Here is a 12561-nt window from a genome sequence, read left to right as displayed (position 1 = left end):
CACACGTTCTCCACACCACACCCACAAGGGTTGTTTTTGTAAATCTTGCAGAGAAGAACTAGGTGAAGAAGTGCTCGACGTAGCTACGTCTGTGTGAAAGGGCATGATGGTCACTTCTTTTTATAGTTGATGACTTGCGAAGTGTCGATCCAAGAATCAAAACTGGGTGGATATCCTTTCCAACGTACTTTGACTTCTTTGACACGTCGTTTGCCTACTTTACGGGTTCTGCGTTCGAGAATGCTTTCGATGTCGTACACGTCGTCTTCTTTTTTGGTGACACGTTGTAACTCGGGCAAATAAAACGTTCCTTTGAGCACTTCTCCGTTCATGTCTTCCAATTTATAGACGGCAGGATGACGGCCATGCACTCGTCCAGTGACACGAAACAATTCGGTCGTCCAGTTAGGTAAGTAACCTTTGTCAAAAGTGCGTTTGGTTTTGCCAATGCGCACCCAATCTCCTACGGTCAACTCTCCACTTTTCTTGGGGACAGCCCTCGTCGGGGACGTACCAAACAGGCGCTCAAACACCAACACTTCGTTGTCGGGAGTCACGTCTTGCGGGGCACGTCCGATGCTTCGATGGTAAGATTGGTTGTACGCTTGCACCAGGTGCGGTAAGATGTTGATGTACTTCAGAGTGTGGTGATGCGTAAAATATTTCCACATGCGTTCTTTCAAAGTGCGTTGAAAACGTTCCACGATGCTGGCTTTGGTTTCGGGATTCTCGGTGGTAAAAAAGTGAATGTCGCGTTTCTTTAATTCTTTTTGGAAAGCTTGGTTCAGAAATTCGGTGCCTTTGTCCGTTTGCCATCGAAGAGGGTGACGACCGCTTTGTTTCAACACTAGTTGCAGGGCTCGCACTGACTCGCTGCTGGATTTGGAAGTCAAGGGTACGACCCAGGCAAATTTGGAAAAGACGTCGATGACACAAAACAAATATTTGTAGCCACGATTGTAGCTGGCCAAATGAGAGACATCGGCTAAATCGGCTTGCCATTGATGATCGATGCCTTCCTCTTGGGTGCGACTTCTGGCAAACTTGCGTAGAATGGGTTTGTGTAAAGTGTAGGTAGCTTGTTCTTGTAACCATCGTTGCACTTGAGGTAAACGGAGATTTTTCAGTCGAGTTTTGGCAGCACGATACAATTTTTGAACTCCTGCGTAACCTGCAGGATGGGAGGGATCGTAGTAAATGCTGGCTAAGACTTTTTCCATTTTTGTGTTTGTTTGTGTGTTAATAAGTTACCCACTCTTCGGTGATGCTACTTTGGGTGGGTCAAAAGGGTGGTTTAGAAACGGATTTACGTGTCCGATGGGCTACGGGAGTAGAAGTCGAAGGTAGTGGTGGTGGTGGAGGTGGCAATGGAATGGCTTTGCTCTTCTTTTCTTTTTTCACTTCTGGTTTCCCTTCTTTCTTTTTCACTTCTGTCGAAGGAGGAGTGGACATCATCTTTTTAACCCAAGCTTTCATTTCTTCTCGTTGGGGTGTGGGGGACGGGGTCAACAAGGATGCTGCAATCTTACTCGAAATGGGAGCTGCTGACGGTGTTTGAAAAACTTCTCGCATCTCTTCTTCCTCAGGTCTTCGTGGGGTAGCATCTCTGGTGACCCCTGGGGATGGTAGTAGTGGTGGTGGTGGTGGTGGTAGTGATGATGGTGCTGGACTATTCATCAAGGTCTTAAAATCTTTCAGAGTGGGTAGAGCTGTTTCGTTTAAAGCTTTCTGGTGAAAGAGTTGCAGTCGTTGCAAGAGTTGACCGTACTTTTGCGATTTTTCTGTTTCGGACAAATCTTGGCGATCCATCAAGGACTGCAATTCGTGTTGTAACTGGGACATCTCGCTCAAATGGGGATTGGGAGGTAAATGCGGGGTGCGTTGTTCTTGCCAACTATGGTATTCCATCCATCGTTTGTAAGGCACTAAAGCCAGTTTTCGTCCTTCCATGGGGTTGTCAGATGTCGATTCTGAGATCTTGGGACTTCCGGGGGCCTTTTTATCTTGCTCCCACCAGTCCTCCCAAAATGGTTCCCAAGACTCCTTTCAGCAAGGGACCTAACAAGAGGGGTAAAATACCTCCACGTTGGACCAACATCTTCTTCTTTTGACGAATGGGAATTTTCTTTTGAACCATTTGGCGAAGAACGTGACGATGTTTGCCTAAGCATTGTTTCTGGTGTTTGGACAAAGGGATCGAGCCTTTCAGGACGTTCAAACAACATTCGCACACGGTATCGATGACCTCTTTGGAGGCTGATTGAATGAGTTTTTTTTCGTAGAGGTGGAGAAGCTTTGGACAGGACAGATAACATGTCCCCATGTTTGACTAAACGTGGAGGTAGTCCTTTTCTTTTCTTTCCTTGGGGCTGTTTAGAAGAGGGATGTTTTCTAGAGAGTGACATCTTTGAGTCTTCAGCACCAAAAACACTGATACCCTACTTGGTCACAGGCCCTTTTTATACTGGAACGCGTCGCCACTGATTGTCTTTACGTCGTATCAATTTGAGGACAGGCATGACACGTCGTGCAGGCGTACGCAAAGGACTAAATCGAGCCAGTTCTTGCTTGGACAAATCCAGTAAACTTTGTAACATACCCGATCTTTCTTGGACTTTGATTTTGGGAGAAAGTACTTTGTGAGCAGCAGCCACTGCCACTAAATTGCAGGGTCATGCCACTGGGGAAGTTTTTTTTGGGGTCATCAACGGAGATGTTCTTGGTGTGATCAACGTCTCCAAGTACTCTTCAGTTCTTGGTGTCATCAACGGAGAAGTGGATGAACGTGAGGCTGACGGAGACGCAGTCACCGCCGTGGCAGGTCGTGGTTTGCGAGTGTAAGGTTGCGTCCTGGCCGAAGTGCCTCTCTTGCGACTAGTTTTCTTCTGTGGCCTTTTCTTTTTCTGGGGACTTTTTCTCTGTTTCTTTTTCTGGGGGCTTCTTTTCTTTTTCCGGGGTGGTGTCTGGTAAGAGGAGGGTCCCGCCACTGGAGAAGTTCTCCTTGGGGACCTGGTCTTTTTCTTCTTCTTGGGGCTTCGTTGGACTTTTTTCTTGGGGAGAAGTTTGGGGGCATTAGGATCCCATCTTAAGAGACAGCGAATGATGACCCCTCCTAGAGTACCGCTCCCTCCAGGTTTCAAAATGATTTGTTTTTTGGTTTGAGTGTCGATGCGGGGATCGGCCAGTTGGGCCAAAGCGACTTTGTTTCGATCGAAATAGCGTTTGGTTCTTTGAGACTAGCTTCTAAGACACGAGCTCGTATTTGTGGATTTTTTTCTCGACTGATGCCATACAAGGCACGAATCAATTTGACGGGAAGATGCGACTGAAGGGACGTCATGTTCAAAATGTGTGTGAGACAGACGAAAAGGGTCTGAGGTTTTGATAGATTTTTTTTTTATGTGGAGTGAAATTAGGTCGAGGACGGAGACGTGTACAGGACAGGCCCTCCGTCTTGGCACCAGTGGTGAAACAAGTGGGTACGAAATCGCAAATCTTCGGGGGTCGTAGGTTTCAAATCGACGAGTAAATAGGCGTGTGGCGTTTGAGTGGCATCGTCGTACGCCTGAGTCAGCCAAGGCGTTCCTAACTGTTTGGCTACGACTTGCACTTGCGATTTATCTCGACGGCTTTTAAACAAGAGCACGTAATGTGCATTGAGACTGATGGTGCGATGGGCTTTACTTTGTTGAAACAAATTTTGGGTGATGTAAACGACACAGGCATTACGGTGATGCCCTTTGCGCGTGAACCACAGTTTAATTTCTTCTTCGTCTTCTCCTAACATGTCGTCAAAAATGACCAAATGGGTTTGACGGGAGTCAGAGACGATGTCGTCGTCTTTTTTAGGAATGCCTTCCACAAACACGATGGAATCGCCTTGACTTTCTCGCAAGAGGCTGTACGCCGATTGCCACTCTTTGTAACACCACACGATCCGCTGAGGTGGTCGATCGATCAAATAATGTTTATATTCGATCAAACGTTTGACGAATTCGGTTTTGCCTGAACCGCTAGGTCCAGCAATGAGCATGTTAAAGGGATGGCGAAGATACAAAGCCTCCCAACTGGCACGATCTAAGTGTTCGTCGATGACTTTGACAGTAGAGGAAGAGGGAGCAGAGACAGCAGAGGTAGCCATAGTGTCAGGAATGTCACTTGTGACACGAAAACAAACAAGACGAGAGTTTATATACTTTTTTTCAGAACACGTATATTGAATGTTTTAAACATGAATACGAAAGACAAAAATACATAAAAGCCAAAAGGCTTAAGTACAAGGATAAAAGGCACATGATAACCATTAACGTGGAATAAACACAAGTGTCTGTACAACATGTTTTGGGTAAAGTTCTGACCAGTTCTATAGGGGGTAAGGTCACACAAGTGTCCTCCCGAAAGGGTCTTTCAGGCCTGTCCACGACAGTCCTGTCCTGGGTGACGGGTTCTTCTGGTACCGTCACTAACACAGGTTGAAAAGTAAATTTTTTCCTTGAACAACTCTCGTGCATACTGGGCCACTTCTTGGGTCCAAGCCTCAAAATCCCATTCTTTCCAGGCACGGACATCTGACCAATGGGTATGTAAGTCACAAGCTACACACACATCGTCATACACGTCTTGGGTAGCTAAAAGTTGACGAATCTTTTTTTCCCGTAGAGGTCGAGAAGTATCCAGATGAAAACGCAAGGCTTTGAGCAAAAGGAGTCTTTCGTGACCATTTAAGGCCATTGAGGTGGTAAGTACTGTTCGTAAAGAGTCCACAAGGAATCGGCTGGTAAACGAAATCCTAGAAAACAAGTCACTAAGACACACACCACTTGTCGACCCAAATTGAATGGATACAGTTCTTGTAATAATCGATGGTAATGATCCACGGTTTGAATATGGTCATTGAGTTCCTTCCAAGGAATCTGTTCAATCACTTGTGACATAAGCCGTGGCATGGATTCCTGTTTTTATGCTCTCTTTTTTTTCGGAAGCAATACACGTACATTCTACCCAGATATCTTCGTTCTCCAGTAGGAAATCTAGAATACTGTAACCTACAGTTCAAACTTCGATTAGAAGTTTTCTCTTCCACTAAGCAGATTCCACGTAACATATGTTGGTAATCCTTTAACTCGTCTTCCTCAATGCGTTGCTCTATGTGAATCTCGAAGTAACCAAAATGATGAACATTTCGTTCATTCACTAACTCACTAACAAGGTCTGACCACTGAAACAATTTCTGACGAATCAGTTCTCTTATACCATTTAGGTACCAGTGGTTAAAGATCTGGTGACGTAACGGATGCAACTGTTCCTTACGTTTCACTTGTATTTTGACCAGCTCTCGGTAAATCCTTTCTCTCAACTCCACAGGCAAAGCACGAATGTTCTCTTGTAAAGTATCCATCAATAGGTCAGTCCGTACAATTCACAATCTTCTCCTAGAGCAAAAGTAATCCACATAGTAAGTAATTTCTGACCACAGCCATTCAGGGTAATGTCCAAGAATCTCACTGAACTCTTTTGATGTAAACGGTCTAGAGTAATATAATAGGACGAATGTACACTTGACCCAAAGAAATCTAACACACTGGTTGACTTTTTTCACTTTCCTCTGGTGAATTTCTCGGCGCAAAAGTTCTACAGTGACCCATTGAGATTTCACTCTGGCAAGTCCCTGCCAAACTTCCTTGTAAATCTTCTCTTGCAGTTCTTTAGGTAATGATTCAATATCGTTTTTGAAATGAAGTTTAAATACCGGTCTCGGTGATGTCCAACATTTCACTCCTAGCCAATCTGATTTTTTCTTCGTCAACGACATGGTAAGTTACTTCAATGTCTCGGCCCCACTAAGGGTAAGTAATGACAATTCGGTGACCATCGAGCATGTTCTACGTAGGCCGAATCTTGTGGTTCCCAGTGGTGAAGTGACACACCGCAACTGAAGCACTTGACTTTATCTCCTTCGCCCAAGTAGAAAAATCCGTCTCTGGCTAATTCTTCGGGGGTCGGGCCTCCCAGATACTTAAGCCATTTTCCTTTGAACGATTGAAGACGATTTTCAAAGTCGCAGTATTCCGACAAACGCACAGGAAACGAATATTCGTCTTTCACAGGTTCGTTTCGATGAGATTGGGTGACATGGACAGGAGTATGCTCAGGGCTGGATGACATCCGTAGGGGGGTAGACGTGAAGGTGAACATTCCCCTTTAAAAAGAAACCCAGTAAAATGTCCAAGAAGACGAGTGGCATCGCTTTCGCATCCCTCAGGTTTGACACGCACAGCATCCCTTTCCATGATAAGGGTAGTGAGAACAAAGTTCCCATGATGCTTTACGGCATCGCTAAGGTCACAACGTACAGCATCGTACCCATCGCAAGGCTCACAATCGCATTCCACTTCAGAAGTCCCACACTTGATGTGTACCTGTCTAAACTTGTTTTGTGTTTCTCCGAAAGTATTCATCTTGTTCGCTCGGTCTTGGTAGTCCCAATGAACTATCGATCTTGACCATAGACCCTTTTTATACTAGTCGCAATGCAGTCTCCAGCTTGTACATCTTTCCTTTTTATGTTTCTTATGTCTTGTTTTTGGAAGGTACCGTCTCTAAGGTACCGTCATCATTGTACCGTAATGTCATGGGTGGAAAGGCCATAGAAAGGTAAGGGCAGTGCTGAGACCACCGAGTATGTTCCAGAATAGCTGAATCTTTATAGATACATAGATCCATTCGTAACTTCAGGCCACAAGCGAAACACTGTACTTCGTATCCCAATCCTGACTCAGGTCCCAAGTAGACAATCCTGTTCTAGCTAAAACATGCGAAGAAGGTAATCCTTCCCTATCCGTAGGCCATTTCTGAAACGTGTCCAATCGACGGGAACAATCACAATAGTCAGGTAAGAAGACTGAAAAAGGGTAGGGTTTGAACTTGGAGTTCTCATCGGGTTTCTCACTCGATTCTTGCTGTGGCGAAGTCATCCTTCTGGTGGGTGGCTATCAGGTTACAACCAAAGTTTTATACCAACGTGTCCATACGGCAAAGTGAAATGATTGGGCAGTCGCACTCGCTTCTGGTACACGATTTGATAGACTTTTTCCAAGGGTCGACTGACGATGTGGTGAGTGGGTAAACGTACAATCTTGTTCGGTTGATAGGTGGTCACTTTAAAGTGTTCATCCTCTCCCGATTGCAAGGCTTCTTTCAGTACCCCAAAGTTGACCACACGACTGGTACGATAATTCAGAGTCAATCCTTTCACTTTGCACGTCGTGTGCACTTCTCCTTGTGGGTCCCGGTATTCGTAGCCGTAATTTTTGGGACCGCCACTGACGAAACTTAGAATCTTGTCGTCGGGATGCTCGTCTGTCCAGGCTCCTAAATGGTCTCCTTCGATGTCAGGGTGCTGTTGACTCGGGTGATCGATGTAGATGCAACTGTCCGTGTCAAAGTACAGGACGCGTTCCCCTAACAGTTCTAAAGCTTCGTACAATTTTAAGCGAGCATGGGCTGTCATGTAAGCCGCAATGATGACATTTCCAAATTCGTCGGCTTCTACAAAGTCCAGATCTTCTTCGTAATTGACCATGATCAAATCCTCGCGAACGACGTCCACGTGTTTCATGTATTTGGTTTTGTCGTGAATCATCTGGAAGTAGCGGGAAGGTTCTGTCAACTATTCCGTTTTGGGTAAACACGGTCGTTGTGCCATTTTACCCCACAAGCAATTTAACATCACTTTGGCAAACGATCGCCTGCCTTCGTTTTTCTCGATGTGATCTAAAGTGATGCCTTCTTGTTCATAGTATTTCTCTTTGAATTTTATTTTGTCTTCGTGAGTGTGACACCAGGAAGGATAGCCGCTGGCTTCTTGCTTCAGTTTCAAAAAGGCATCCACGTAGTCGGCGAAAATGCCTTTTCTGACTGGGGTCACCCTTGTGGTATTGTTGTGTCTTGGGAAAGTGGCAAATTTCGTACACTTCTAACAGTTGGTATCCCATGTCCAGAGCTTTGAACAATTCCACGCTAACCCACGTCCCCGTCAAGGCACGTTCTTCCTGGGTGTGCTGACAAGGCAGATCTTGGTTGCACGTTTCGGCACAAGTACGGCACAAAGGAAACATCAGTTTGCCTTGGCAATGGTGAGGTAACACGGGATGGTACAAGTCCGTGGGAGGCAAAACTTTACACTTGATCATACCTTCGTATTGTCGAATGTTTTTCAGGTCGATGTGTTCCGTCAGCAATTGCGAGCCCTACAGGAAAGCGACAATATTTGCACACGTAGGGATACAGCGAACACACGTCCAAGCATTTGATTTCTTCTCCTTTCTCTTCGTCGGCTTGGTACAGCAAACAGGTGGCATTGGTCCTTCCTCCTTACAAACTATCCCTCGGGTTCAGCGGGTCCATAAACTGGTAACTTTCCACGAGGCGTTTAAATTCGGGATCGGTTTTCAAACGGTGATCGTACTCGTGTTCCCACATTTCCACCACTTGGTATCCTTGCTGTTCTAACTTTAGGCGTCGCTGACAAGTGCCCTGGTACAAGTCTTCCATGGTTCGTTGTAAAAACTGATTTTTAGTGCCACGGTCAGGGTAACAGACGGGACATCCGTGAAATAAGCAACCGTTAAACTCGTACACGATCTTGGGGTTTTCTAAGTCCTAGCCATTGACCGAATGCATTCCGATGGTCTTTTCGCCCCCTCCGTTGCGGGCATGCTGAATCCACTTGTCTTCCTTGTCGCACAAGTAATGTAACCAGCGTAGGGCTTTGACCGAGTATTGACGTTTGACATAGTGGGTCGTTTGAGGACTGATGACAGCTACGGTGTTTTCAGGCATGAATCGTTGCCGGTACACTAAGGAACACGCTTTGGCAATGGTGCAAGCTTCTTTCAAAGGATCGACCCCTCCGTGTTCCATGAACAGTTCTCGAAATTTTCCACAGCAACGTCGTAAAATGTCCACGTCGGAACGACAATACTTTAGCATTTCTTCCTGAAAGTCGAAAGGATCCGAGGCGTGAGCCTGGTACCAAGCGAAGAAAGCTTCTCGTTGTTCGGTACGCATGTTGTCGGGGTCGTAATAGTGAGCCTCAAGTTAATGGGCTAGAACGGCGTGTTGATTGGCTTCCGTATTGAAAAAGTGTGGAAAGTACCCTTTAGCCATTTCTGTCATTCCAAACGTTTTAGGCATTCGACTCAAAGGCATGGCCAAATAGCTCATCGAATCTTTAAACTGCACTTGTCCCACTTGCATGAAAATGATTTTGGCTCCGATCAAAGTGACTTTAGGACGCTCGGTGCCTTGTTCCGTATAGTATCTCAAAAGAAACTGTCCATCGTATCCGGAGAAATTGTGAGCCATCACCGTGGCATGACGATGACAATCTCCGTAACGTTCGATGTCCTCTTGGCTCCACGTCTTGTCGATGGGATCTAAGACCCATTTGGCAAAATCGGCTAACGTGTTCGGTCACCGAAAGATTTTTTCACGCCCTCCGGGAATCTTACTGCAGTGAGGGCAATGACTGAAGATAGGTTCCTGAATGCACTTCTCGCACGCTTGATGAGCCACGCAGAAATTAGGAATGTGAATGCCGGTCTCTTGCATGCATTCGAAATCAAAAAAGATGAAATTGGCGTTCTTCTTGTGACCGTCCTCTTTCTCTGGTGGGGGTTGGTATTTTTGCACGTAGCATTGGTGTTCCAAGTCCACGATGTGGTGACAAATGTGACATTTTTTCTTTCCTGAACATACGTGTGTCTTGGCATTATTGGTACGTAGGCCTTGTCCACATGTAGGGCACAATCTCATCAGTTGACAAGCACATTTCTGCTGTGAACCTTGCGTCTTCAAATGTTGTTGGTAACAGGTAGGGCTGACAAACGTGCGCAGACAAGTTGAACAAGGCACTGATCCTTCGCTCAGACAGGGTGGAGAGGCCAAACATCCTGAGCATTTCAATCCGCAATGTTTGTGTTGCTCTCGATTATTATAACCATGGTCACATTTCTCACAGTAATAACCGTATCCCAGGAATGCAGTGATACTGGTAATGGTATCCAAATGGTCATCGTGATAATAGACATGAATGTATTTTCCGTCCTTAAAGTCTTTCCCTCGAAACAACAGAGGTCCGCGCACTTCTTGAGGGTGTACTTTCAAGGTGTATCGTGGAGCTAGGACAGCTTGCAATTTTTGCATTTCAGGAATGCCACAGGGTGTGTCTTTGGACAGGCCGGCTTGTTGCAACAGGAGTTCTGCTTCGTTTCGTTGTTTGGCTCGGTCCGATTGTCGAATAGTTTTCCAGGCTCTTTTCCATTCTGTCGTGTCGTTCTTGTTGGCATAGGTTCGTCCCACCACGATGGCTCGGGCTAAACACATCTGGTCTTGAGAATTGTGAATTTGGACGAGACTCTTTTTGGTGCTGCGAAGCTCGTTCACCAGTAACACCTTATTGCGTTGTCCGGTCCCTTGAGGAGGAGAGACGTGGGTCATGTCCAGTGTGGCTTTTCCATCGGTGATGTCAAACTGGCCATTAGATTGTTGCACGTGTTGAATCTTGTCCATGACTTTGGAAGCGGTCAATTCTGCAGGGGTGCTAAACTCGATCCAAACAGGGGATTTCAAACCGTCGTGTTGTATGGAAAGTCTCAAGCGATCGTGTTCTTTGGGTTGACATTGTTGCTTGAGTGAGGTGAGCAAAGAATCCCACACCCCAGTGATGAACCCTTCTGCTTTCTCTAACGGTACTTCAGCCTTGAAATGTTTAAACTTCACTGTGTATTTGTAAGCCGTGGTTCTAAATTTTCTAGAGGAGCGCTTTTCCGTCTCTCGAATGGAATAGTACTTTTCAGGGTTGACTAAGGGTGGTGAACTTGGTTTAGAGGGTTCGGATTCTGGTTCACTCATGTCCTCTTCAAAATCACTGGCATGAATTTGTGCCAAGACTTCAAATCTGGTACGAGGCGATAGATCACGTTTCTGCCTCTTACTTTCTTCTTCTTCTTCTTTCTTCTCGAATGAATAGGATCGTTTCATCTTGAGTGAAAAACGTCAAATAATTCAAGTTTAAACACCATAGACTAATTTATAGTCATGGCAGACCAGCGTATATAAAAGGGTGTGTGTCTTTGTCCTTTCACTATTCATTTCACTCTCTAACCGAGCACAACGATGGAAGAGACTAGCCAAATCGAACGTTTCATCAGAGCTTTGCGAGGGGTCATTAGAAAATTCTCTTCAGACCAGCCGACGGACTACTCTCCTTCCTTTCGAGATAAAAGTCAAGATACTTGCTATATCTGTCAGAAGAAAGGGCATTGGTCTTCAGAGTGTCCAGACCGTCAAAAAAGAAATAAAACAGGGGCTAGAAAAGACAGAAGTCAAGATACCTGTTATTATTGTCAAGAAAAAGGACATTGGTCTCCAGATTGCCCAAAAGAGAAACAAGAGGAGTCAGAAGAAAAGAGGGATTCTTCAGAAGAAGAGAGGGATTCTTCAGAGGAAGAAAGCAGACAGGTGAAGAAAAAGAAACAGGAGAAGAAAAGAAGAAGGGAAGAAAGCGAGGAGGAAGAAGAGGAAAAGAGTGTGACGGTGAAGAAATTTAAAAAACAGAGAGACTAAACAATGAGACAGAAGAAGTGTATGAACTTTTAAAGTGCTCTGTTGTGAATTGTGAATTGGATTGTAATTATGGATAAAAGAATAAATTAATTACACTGGACAACAAATTTTTACAAAAGTCATGTTACTGAAATAAAATTAGTCAATTCTTATCAATTTTTATGTGCTGAACACGAATATGACAGTCAAATTGCAAAATTGGCTCTAGTTTTTTTTTGTAATCTGCAAGAAATTAATGTTTACATAACGAAATGCATTCCAATAGTAAAAGGTCAACTGTAATAGCCTACCTATAAAAAATCAAGTCATTGACTACATCTTAGATTTCTTCGCCTGTCTCTTGTACAGCTGTTCGGGAGCATCTATGAGGAGTGTCCAGCAGTAGTCAGCCAGCATTGTAGTGGACCATTTTCCCTGGTATCTTTGTTCCATTGTTGCGATATCTTGATGAAAACGTTCGCCGTGTTCATCACTAACAATACCACAGTTGCTAGGAAAGAAATCCAAATGGGAATGAAGGAAGTGAATCTTTAGAGACATATTGCAGCCAAGTTTCTTATACTTCATCAACATGTCTTCTACTAGTTCCTTATAGTTTTCTGCCCTAACATTTCCGAGGAAGTTTGTAGAAACTAGGCGAAAAGCATTCCATGCTTGTTTCGCGTCACCTTCCAGCAAGTTGTTGAACCGGTCATCTTTGAAAAGCTCTCGAATCTGAGGACCCACAAACACTCCCTCTTTAATCTTTGCTTCGCTGAGTCGAGGGAATTTTTCATGCAGGTATCGGAATGCTGGCAAAGTCCGGTCAATGGCTTTCACGAAGTTCTTCATCAAACCTAGTTTGATGTGAAGGGGTGGTAGCAAGATTTTCTGAGCCTCAACCAGAGCTGGGTGTTGGATATTCTTCTCTCCAATGGCTACATTCTGCCTGTG

Source organism: Sinohyriopsis cumingii, unplaced genomic scaffold (assembly GCF_028554795.1).
Source record: "Sinohyriopsis cumingii isolate HCF-2022 unplaced genomic scaffold, ASM2855479v2 utg001414l, whole genome shotgun sequence".
Classification (NCBI taxonomy): domain Eukaryota; kingdom Metazoa; phylum Mollusca; class Bivalvia; order Unionida; family Unionidae; genus Sinohyriopsis; species Sinohyriopsis cumingii.
Note: the sequence above shows the minus strand (reverse complement) of the source record.